Consider the following 11,959-nt stretch of genomic DNA (forward strand, 5'->3'; position numbering starts at 1 on the left):
CTTGTTTGAGAAGGATAGTGTGAATTCTTAGCAGCACCAACTCAGACATCTCAGAGAGCCATTTTTAGATCTCTTTTCTTCTCTATTTTTATTAGTAACCTTGTAGCTCAGTATGAGCTCTCCTCTGTGTAAATTGACAACGTGCCAATGCCATAGTGTGAAATTGCACTATGCAACTTTGCCCCAAGGAATTTAGCAGCCTGGAGTTGAACTTTGATAAAAATGAATGGATTATTTCTCCCCATTTGGAAAAGCTGAATGGCCTGGCATGCAAGACATTAGATGGTGAGTCAGAAGGCACAGCCTTGTCACTTACTTGCTGTGTGACCTTGGGCAAATCAATTAACTTCTCTGTGCCTCAGGTTCTCCATCTGTATAATGAGAACCATGATACCCACCTTAAAAGGAAGGTGGAAGGATTAATGAGGCAATGTCCATAAAACACATTAAGCTCCATGGAAGAGAAATGCTTTATAATTACAAACCATTATTACTGAATTTAAAAGACAGTAAAATGGAACCATTATTTTATCTTCACCTGTAGGAGTTATTTCACCTGTAATAGTATTAGAGAAAATCTTAAAGTTAAATGGCTTATTTAAAATGCTTGAATTTTTTAAAGATTTCTCATAGTTATACAAAATATCAAAACTTCAGTATAATGGAGCTAAGAATTAAACTCTGTATATTGGCAGAATACAAATTAGTAAATATTGAGCTTCAGATGGTTTCATATTTATTCCACTGTGTAGATAACACTGAGTTTAATTCATCTCAGGGAGATCATTATCTATTTGATCTTTGGAACTTTAAAAGAGAGTGTTTCTAAGATCTCTCCTACTAACCTGCTCTAGTTTTTAGCAAAACAGGCTTTTAAATTTAACTGAAGAGTTCTTGCTCAATTTAACTGTAATTTTTAAACTCTCAATGGAAAAGAGAATAATCATTTCATACATGACATTAAACTTTTGTATGCTTAAGGAGAATTGCTAAGTTGCATTTTTGTCTCAATGCTAAATAACTACACTTTATCATTCTTCAGAGGTCCATTTTTTGTTTTTGCGATATTGCTATCTGTTTCAACTCTGTATCTCCTTCAATTTTTCACTGTACTTCACTATTGCAAGGTCCACACTATGAAGAGATACAGCTTCTACTAGTTTTGCCACCAATAAGTTTTTGAGCTCTTCATAAGTTACTGAATCTTCCAGTTGGTTAGGTTACTTATTGGCAACCCAAAAAGGGATAGAACAATCATAAGGGTTCTTCCAGCATTCACACCCAACATTGCTATATGTTTTTATTTTCCCATTGGCCTATTGAGTATCAATCAGGTGTTCCAGTCCTTTCATATGATTTGACATATTTAATTATTTCAACAAACCTGTTAACTATATCACCTCTTCTTTATTGATAAGGGAACTGAACTCAACAGGAAGCCCCAGGTTGCTGGTAGTTAAGCCCCTGGCCATTGAAGTCAGGCAGACTTGGTACTGAATCTAATTAACTCAGTTCCCTAGGTTTCAATTTGTCTATGTGGTCTAATACTTATTTCAAAGGTTTAATGAGTACTAAATAATATAGTATGTAAGTACAGTAAAACCTTGGTTTATGAGCATAATTTGCTCTGGAAATCTGCCTTGTAATCCAAAGCACTTGTATATCAAAATGAATTTTAAGAACCATTGGCTCAGTTGTGCTCATATGATATTCAGAATTCCACATTACTCTTATTGGAAGATATCACTCATTTATAAAAGTTAAAATTTATTAGAAATGTTTGCTCATCTTGAGGAAAAATCACAGACCAAGTTACTCACAATCCAAGGTTTTACTCTATTCAACATAATGCCTGATATGTTAAACACTTGATGATTGGTAGCATCCTGGTTTAATTGTGATTGGGGTTACGGGTAATGTTACTGATTCATCATCCTCAATAACACATCTAGAAGGTAGAGCGATAATTTTGAGGTAAGTTTGTCCAAAGCCCATATCCAGTCACTATCCAAAAGTATTTAGCTAGGTTTTAAGGTGTCAACAATGAAAGTCTTATTAGAAATAATAGGTCATTTCTCAGTTTCTTCTCGCCTTCCTTCAAAGTAAATGAGACTACATGAACCGGTTATTGGGCTAAGTTCCTGTTGAGAAATTTGCTTTATTCATTATACATACATATATATGTATATCTATCTCTGTGTGTGTGTGTGTATATATACATATGTATATATATATGTGTGTATATATATGTGTGTGTGTATATATATATATATACATATATAGATATAGATATAAAACTCAAAAATATTTATGTGTATGTTTAAAAGTTATTTTTTAAAGTTTGATCTTTAATTGACAACCAGTTAATAAGATGTATAATAGTAAGTAAGCTAAATAACCAATTATTTCATTTCTTTGTTCATCTGCAGAGTAGTATTTCCATGATGTGTTATCATCATGGAGTACGAAGATTACAAAGGCATCTCTTTCTTACCAGACTGTGAGGAATTTCATAGCGGAGATGCCACCTACTTTTTTTTTTTGGTGAATCTCCAATGACTGATATGAATCTTGACCCTTAAGAGATGTTCATGAATTTTTAACAAAACTGAATTTTCTTGAGGAGCATGTAGCCAAGTAGGAGGATAAGGCATATACCAATCTGACTCTGATACAAAATAAAAGTGTTACGGTTACCATCAAGGAATTTTGCTCATTTTTTTCCTCTATGCCAAGTATTGTTCTTTTTCACATTTCTAAATTCTTCTACTTCAATGAAGTAAACATCATTTTACAATGAAGGGAAAATGGGATTCAGAGAGAATAAGATACTTGACTAGAAATGATAAAACTGGATGTGTTATGGGTTAGTTTGACTGCCTACACTTGTCCTGCAGGTCTAGAAGGACTACGGGTTGGGTGGGAAGGCAATGAGAATATGAGAAAAGTTCAATTTGACTGGAGAAAGTTGTTCTGGGTCTCTTTAAACTTTTTTTAAAATTTTTTTCTAGTGTTTATTTATTTTTGAGAGAGCAAGAGACAGAGTGCGATGGAGGAAAGGGCAGAGAGAGAGGGAGGCACAGAATCTGAAGCAGGCTCCAGGCTCTGATCTGTCAGCACAGAGCCTGACACCAGGCTCGAACTTGTGAACCGCGAGATCATGACATGACCCGAAGTCTGATGCTTAACCCACTGAGACACCCAAGCGCCCCTGGGTCTCTTTAATCTTATCCCCATTCACAAAGGGCCAGAGTAAAACTGACTTTGCCTTTAGATAATATAAAGCCAGATTGCTTTGCCTTGCATTTTATGAATCACTCTGTGACCATGAGTCTCTTGCTATTTCTCCTTGTTTTATTTTCTCTTTGTAAAAAATTTGGTACTCATATTTGGTTATAAAGTCAGAGATATTCTGGCTCAATTTTTTTCTGGATCAATTTTTTATCGTGATTAGAGATGTGTGGCCCTGGGCAATTTTTAAAGCTTTCTGAATTCTAGTTTCTATATCCATGTAGTTGTGATAGTTTTATTTACCTTTTGTTATTTAATGAAGATTAGAAATAATACATAAAATTTAATAAACATTTTGTCAAGCAGGGATAATAATTATCCTTAGGATAATTTGGGGGATTAAAAAAATAAGGTATATAATGAGAGTGTTTTGTAACATGAGCATTTGTATCTGAGAAAAAAGAATCACTGCCACAAAAGTATAAATAATATATATGTTGATTATATATATAGAAAGCCACTCTACACTGCCTAGTGCACAGTAGCTGCTTGGTAAATATTAACCAGTAGGCCATACAGCTCTATATAAATGCTAAAAATAAGACTATTTTATCACTTTTTATATGCTATTTTAAATATAATATACATATAAAATCAATTCATGATTTTTCATAGATTTTCAGAAAAAGAATGAAACTCCATAATTCTATCATACAGAGACATAGTAGTATAGCTGATGCACATATACACATATGTGCTGAAACATGTGTAACAGTTGCCATACCTGATTTAAATGAATTATTTATGTGCCATTTGACAGTATTTACATCTCTTGACATCAAATTGTTATATGTAACATATCACCAAAATTTATTCTTTAACATTTGATTTATTAAAAAAAACTTTTTTCTATTGGATCTGTGCATAAATCTTTGACTTTCCCCTCATTGTTTACTATAGAAAAATTGCCATCTCCAAAAGTGAAATTGCTGCACTAACAGATATGTAGACTTCTCAAATTTTTTCACACATCATTTCAACATGCCTTCCAGGAATGTTGTCCTATGGCATTATTCACTTTTTCTTTTATAAAAAAAATTATCTAAATTCAAGTTAGTTAATATACAGTGTAATATTTGTTTCAGGTGCACAATATAGTGACTCAACACCTCCATACAATACCCGGGGCTCATCACAACAAACGCCCTCCTTAATCCCCATCACCCATTTAACCTATCCTCCCACCTACCTCCTCCTTGGTAACCATTAGTTTGTTCTCTATAGTTCACCTTTTCTGTACTACTTGGAAAAGACCTTCAGTTTTCTTCCTTTTCTTCTTTTTTCATACTGGCAGCTACTCTGGAATCTCATGTAAATTATTGTGCTGAATGTCAAAGCTTTGAAGATCATTCACACAATTTTCTGTTTATTTAAGAGCCTTGTCATTTATTGGATCAGGAAAAATGGTCTTATTTTTATTTACTTATATCTTATTCCTTATTTTTATGATAGTATGCATTTAAAAATATGAAGAAAGTTTCTCTGGAATTTCAAGATTTAAATCTATCTTCCTAAATCCAAAAGTGGTTTAATATGCCAAATTTAGCAAAGTATACACATTGATTTATATCCATTTTTATTGAGCTTAGGTTGAAAATATTTCTGCCATTAAAATGCCTATCAATATTAGTGCCAAAAGCCTAAAATTACTATAAGAAGAGTATTTCGGAAGTTGGGACTCCTGAAACCTTTAAATCACTTTTAGTATTAACTTAAAGTTAGTCCTTTGGGATACAATTATTTTGTGTGTTTGTGTCACTCTTCTAAAACCAGCTACTTTTATCTATAGCTCTCCAAAATTATCTTTGCATTAGGAGCTAAGAAAAAATAATATGAATAACACGTTTACCAGTTAAATGAAAATAAAATTATAACAAGTGACATCATCAGTATGTATTAATACTATTCAAAAAATGGATTTGTATTTATTATTTTTGTAACTAACTGCTTATGACTTATATGTGCTAAAATAATGAAGGATAGCATGAAGATATGTAATGATGCTATTGACTGAATGTTTATATCCCCTCAAAATTCATAAGTTGAAACCTAATCCCCATTGCGAAGGTATTTGGAAGTGATGCTCTTAGGAGGCAGAGCCCTCATGAAGGAATTGTTGTCCATATAAAACAGACCCCAGAGAGCTCCCTGGCCCTTTATGCCATGTGGGGAGGGGACATGGAGAGAACACCACCTTCTGTGAACCAGGAAGTAGGCTCTCATCAGACACCAAATCTGCTGGTAACTTGACGTTGGACTTCTCATCTTCTGGGACTGTGAGAAATAAATTTTTGTTGTTTATAAGCCACCCAGTCTATGGTATTTTGTTATGGTAGACCAAATGGACTAAAAAATTGACAATTTCATATTGTAGGGGCAAAACTAACATTTAAAAAACTCAGTATGTTCAGGAAAGTAGAATTAGGCATTTCTAGTTTGTAGTAATGATGTTGAGTCAATATTTCTGTTTTATTCACAAATATATCAGTGTTAACTAATTGGGGGACTTTTTTCATTTTGGGTTCAATGAAATTCAGTCACATCACACTTTCTTGTAAGTCTTTTTGGCTTCATTATTAACTTCTCCTTTCTGCCTGAAAAGCCCATCATTCCTAAAGTAATAATTCTTCCTGAGAAGAAGACTGTCTCTTAAAAATAGAACAACTTTATGGGATATATAGGAATGAAAAGTTAGGACAATATGTAGGTTCATGGAAGAGAGGGTTTATCAATAGAGCCTGAATCAAACTACTTGAGAATAATGTAAAATTGTGCAAGGGTTATTTTCCCCTTCAATACGAAACTGTTTGTGGCTCAAAAGAATTAAATATGATGTTAGGGGAAGAGCTAAATAGAGCCCAGAAAAGGACAGAGATTAGAGCAAAATGAGAAAGGCAAAGACTCCAATGTTTTCAATGCAAATCTGATAAGTGGGCAGTATTTAATATAAAGGAACCTCCTATTTAAGTAAAAGTCAGCCAAACACTGTCAGTGTTATTTTAAAGGGAAAGATTTATAGAAGAACCTTGTTGGGGGGAAAGGGGTTGTGAAACTGTGTAGAAGGAAAATAACATATGCAAAATGGTAGACATAAAAGCTGAAATTGAGAATTCAGGAACATCATGAACGTGGAAACAGGTGTTAAGGGTAAATGTCAGTCCTCCAAAAATTCCCATACTCATTTGGAAGGACAGTAAATTTCCTTTGAATGCATTGGATGAGGTTGTAATAATTGTACTTAAATCTTAAAAGACAAGGTGATCTCAATCATATTGAAGGAGTTATGGCTGATATTTGAATTTTGTCATAAAATAATACTTTATACCAAATCCAGTCTTACAGAAAACCATCATATCTGTTTCTTGCATATATGATTTTCTGCTTAGAATGTTAAAAGATGTTATTTTTTATAAAATATTAGTATATGCTAGTTTACTGTTTTGATAATATGAGAATATAATTTGGCTTTTGTTAATTGATGTACTTGCTTAACTTCTTATTTATTAAAAATAGACAATAAGAACATACTTTATATTAAATTATTAAACTGGTCATTCAACAAATATTAAGGACTGATCACAAAATATTGAGGAAAATAGGCATGATCTCAGGTCTCAGAGAGATCACATTCTGCTTGGAGAGACAATAGTCAAATAAGAAAATTAAATTAAAGATGCAACCATGCCAAGCGTTACGACGAAAATACATATGTATCATGAGAGCATTAGATTCAGATCAGGGAAATTTTCCTTAAATAAATTTTGCCTTAGCTGAAATCTTACTGTTGCATAGGAGATAACTGATGAAGAAGAAAGGGGAACACTACCAGAGGAGGAAAGTAGAAGCAGAAAATTGGTGCTGCAGAAGGAAGAAGTTAGAACTTTCCAGAACTATAAGAAGTTCTGTATTGCTAGAGCACATTGTGAAAGTTGGCATAAGGTATGATATAAGTCTGTAGTTATATGGAGGGTACCATTTCATGCTGGGATATCCAGTCCTCTTTTAATAGTTTTGGCTTTATTTTATTATAAACCATTAGAGAATTTAAGTGTACCTAAAAGAAGCCAAAGTTGATATGATTAGAATTTTATATTAAAGAAAATCCCTATTTTTGGTTTTAGAATATAGATTGAGGGGCACCTGGGAGGCTCAGTCAGTTAAGCGTCTGACTTCAGCTCAGGTCATGATCTCACAGTGTGTGGGTTCGAGCCCCGCGTTGGGCTCTGTGCTGACAGCTCGGAGCCTGGAGCCTGCTTCGGATTCTGTCTGCCCCTCTCTCTGTCCCTCCCCCACTCATGCTCTGTCTCTCTCTCTCTCTCTCTCTCTCTCTCTCTCTCTCTGTCTCTCTCTCTCTCAAAAATAAACATTAAAAAAATTAAAAATAATAATATAGATTGAAAGTGTGAAGAAGTAAAATAATCTAGGAGTCTATTATGGAAATCCATATGAGTGATAATAGTAACTTGGGTTATTATGATTACTACGCAGATGGCTAGAGTGAATAGATTTGAGGTAAATAGTTAAACTTCAGATCATAAATGTACATTGGATATTTGGAGGAATGGACAAAAGAATGGAAATAGTTAAGAATGACATTGTGTTTCTTGCAGTACTCAACAGGGGGTAGAGTCATTCAATAATACAGGCATCTCTGAAGAAGGGAAGATATAGGAAGAAAAGATCATGAATTTATTTAGAATGGGTTGAACAACTGGTGGCTTTGAGCTATTTAAGAGGAGATATTAATGGGAGTTGGACATAATAATATGAAATAAAAGAAAAAGTCTAGGCTAGCTGCCATGACTTCTGACACCAATACTAAGATTTAAGCCATACCTCTCAGGTTAAGGGCACAGTCCTCCACAAGACTACATTCCCTTCAGACACCAGCTGTAAGTTCAGGGGTCCCCAGACCACTCTCACTTCTGACCAGCTAATTTCTAATTTGAGAGATCCCATTATCCTCTCACATTCAAGAATTCATTAAAACAGCTTACATAACTCAAGAAAATGCTAACTTATGACTATGGTTTTATTATAACAAATTGATTAAGGTTAGAACCAGCCAACGGGAGAGATGCACAGTGCAAGATCTGGAAAGTTTCCAAACGTGAAGCTTCTCTTGTCCCCTCCTCATGGTGTCAGGACAGGTTAACCTCCTGGCACACTGATGTGTGACAGTACACAGAGTACTGCCAACCAGGTTTTACCTAACCTTCTGTATCCAGAGTTTTTATTGATGTTTGATTATGTAGGCATGATTGATCAGATCATTGATCACATGACTCAAACTCAAAATTGGCCTTCCTCCCTTCCTCAGAGGTCAGATTGATATCACTTGGCTCAAGATTCCAACCCTCTAGTCCCATGGTTGGACTTTCTGGCAAGTCCAGCCCCATCATAAATCATGTCATTAGCATAAACCCACCCAAAGGCACCTTGTTAGCTTATACCTCTAGTTGTGGTATAAGGAGGCCAGATGAATGACAAAGACACTTCTATCACTCAAGAAATTCCAAGGATATGCACATTATCAAGGAACCAGGGACAAAGGTCAGACATTTTATTTACACATTAACAGAACTGTGAGGAATCTACATCTAGGCAGTTGTCACACGTGGAGGTAAAGATACCTTATCCAAGTATTTGCTGTTGAATTTGGGAATGGTTTTAGGACTACATTGAGGTTTTAGAATCTCCAACACTGAATGCTAACTCACCTTGGTGCCTTCCCTAAGGGAAGGGAGTATCAGGCTGGTGAGGGCTTCCCTGGCCAGGTACTCAGAATGGAATTCCTCCTGCTTGTAAGGGATGGAGAACACTTTCAGGTTGGGCTATTTGTCCTGTTTTTTTCCCAGGCTTCCTCCTGCATATCCTATGTCTCCTGATGAGAGGTTGGAAGGAAGAATCAGAGATTAATGAGGCTTCCCAGACTAGAGTGCTTGTTGTTATCTCTCTTGGCAGTGCTATCTCTCTTGGTATTATCCCACCAAGAGGGGATTTTCAGGCTTTGTGGAGAAGGAGGTGGCCTTCCCTGGTCACTTACTATTAAAAGATCTCTTGATGATCTACAGGCTCACCTGGAGTCTTTGGCAGGGCTACCATTTGCTCTGTGGAAGAATGGACCTACTCAGGATGTCTTCTGCTGCTAGGTTGAGAGTAGGGGAAATGCTGGGTCAAGGTTTCTTTCTGGTGAATGGAGGCCATAATACCACTAGCCACTGTGTTCTTCTTCCAATCTGGGGATCCCAAACTACTTAGCCTCCTTCTTAGCAGCTTTGAATCCTTTCCTTTGCTTACCCCTGGCATTATTCCAAGGCTTTATAATTGAAATTAATGAGGGGAAAACAGAAAATGGGGCTGTTTCATCTTGTCTGGACTGAAAGTCCCAATGAGTTTAGTTAATAGTTCTTGCTTATACTATGAGTCATCTTAATAAAAATTTTACTCACACTATGCATTTATGGACTATGTGGTAGTTTCTTAATCTATAAAACTACAATGAAAAAATATAAGCAAGTTTATCTTTGGATATAGATATGAAAATTAATGACAATATCACCATGGTACTTTTAATATTTGAAATAGAATTATTTAAATCGTAGTTCAAACCATGTATATACAGAAGTTATTTAAATGCATACATGACCTAAGGAGTCTGAATCTGTTACATAATGTTATTAAGTTAATTGAGTTAATTAATTAATTAGAGAACAAATTGAGGGCCTAACATTTGCTGCTCTCTATTCTATATCTAGTGGATAACAATGATTAAACAGATAAAGCCCTTTGCCTCGCTAAGCAAACATTCTTGAGAAAGGAATGTTTTTAATATGTTTTCAAAATAATAAAGTTACTATATTTAAGGTTATTTTAATTTAGAAGAGCAAACTCATCAAGTTTATACTAAAAAATAATTTATTAAAATTCTGAATTCTTAAGATTCACTGCCTATTTTGCAGTTATGTTTTTATCTTACTTTTATTCTTATCTTTAATCTTAAATAAAATAATCTTAAATTTCCAGGTTGGATTACTTTAACAAAGGCATTTCAGGGCAATTTCTAATCTCTAAGCTCAATATCATGAGCTAATCAGGTAAGGTATAATTTCTAGCACATTTATGGAAAAACAACCCTGCAGAGTTATTTTTTCAGATATTTTAAATTCTTATGTGTTTCATTTTCAAATAAAATTACATTTCTCACCGGTGATGCAAGTCAGCCTTATAAATGATATCATTTATAGAGGATGGGTATGCAATTAATATTAGATGAGTAATAAGGGCAAACTTAATTTCACCTTAAAGAAGTAAAACCTTATTAGCAAAAATTCAAATCTGACACTTTAAAGCCAAAAAAAAAAAAAAAGAAAGAAAGTTCAGAGAACTTGATTTTGTATTAGCACATCTACTTTTTGCCTCCTGGGTTATACTAGGCTCTAACTACTGCCTTCAACACCATAATTTAACACTAGGAACTCACTCTTTCCTAATGACACAATCCTTTGAGCAATACACTAATAGATCATGGGCTGATGATGTACATTAATGATGAATCACACTAATATATCATTTTCTCTGTCACACAGGTGTTTTATCAGATTAATTTCATCGGTGCAATGACCTGTGATGATGATGCATTGCTGAAGGATGGTGCAATTCAGAAAGAAATGAAATTTGGAATTAAACCTGTATTCAACAGCTTTAAGGCTCTATTGAAAATTTTGTAGAAACAATAGATATGAACGGGATATGCATTTAAATATTAGGTATATATTCTAGTATTTAATGGACAGAGTAAAGCAGCTTATATTTCTATTTACAAGTTATTTTTTAAAAACACAATAAAATCCTAACATAGCATCTGACTTCTTGACAAGTAGTTTCTACCTGAGTATGAAAGAATCACACTTATATCAAATGGTTTTCTGTAAAATTAAAATGTTGTGTTTTCTCTTTTTCTATACTTAAGTAAAATTATTAAAGTCAGCAGTTTGATTTTTAATTGTTTTTCTTACTTGGTCATTTAGCAAAGTATACATTTAGTGCCATACATATTAAGTAAATAAAATATTTTACATAGTGGATTTAGGTCAATTTAAAGAGATTTTTGAAAGTGTACTATACATATCTAGTCAAAAAGAATATATTAAGATGATATTTTCTCTTGATATATATGAAATAACTTTTTAAAACATCATTAAGAGGATTTCAATTAGACTTCTAATGGTGATAATGAAAAAAAGTGCTACCTATATTCTTACTACATTTTCATTTTTAATTATAAAGTTGAATAACAATTACTATTCTACTAAACTACTTTTAAATAATTATCACCTATATACTACTGAAAATAGTATTAAGAATATATTTAATCATGTATTTCAGAATGTTTTTTTTATGAAACAACTGTTTTGCTTTTCTTCAAATCAAAACCCAGTATTTCAGAGTATCATGTAAATATTAACATTTACATTATAATTCTTACTATCATTTTTAATCATTCATCAATTGCCATAATGTTCCAAACTGATCTATATCTATGCCTGACATGCATGGTTTTTCTGTCACTTTACAATAAATGCTATGTTTGTCATATTAATATTTAACATAAAATATCTCTGCTTATTTAGACCATTGAGTCAATTTATTGACTTAGGACATATCA

General features: G+C 33.7%; 1 long non-coding RNA gene across 2 annotated transcripts in view; it reads right to left on the bottom strand.

The window, feature by feature from the left end:
• Positions 1-11,631, bottom strand: part of LOC123384429 — a 134,230-nt gene extending 122,599 nt beyond the window's left edge. Inside the window, exon 1 of one of the 2 annotated variants that reach the window (XR_006595492.1) lies at positions 9,012-11,631. This is a non-coding gene — a long non-coding RNA (uncharacterized LOC123384429). The remainder of the gene's footprint in view (positions 1-9,011) is intronic. The other variant, XR_006595490.1, reaches the window with a different exon arrangement.
• Between the last annotated feature and the right edge of the window lie 328 nt (positions 11,632-11,959).

This window comes from Felis catus, chromosome A1 (genome assembly GCF_018350175.1).
Source record: "Felis catus isolate Fca126 chromosome A1, F.catus_Fca126_mat1.0, whole genome shotgun sequence".
Lineage (NCBI taxonomy): Eukaryota > Metazoa > Chordata > Mammalia > Carnivora > Felidae > Felis > Felis catus.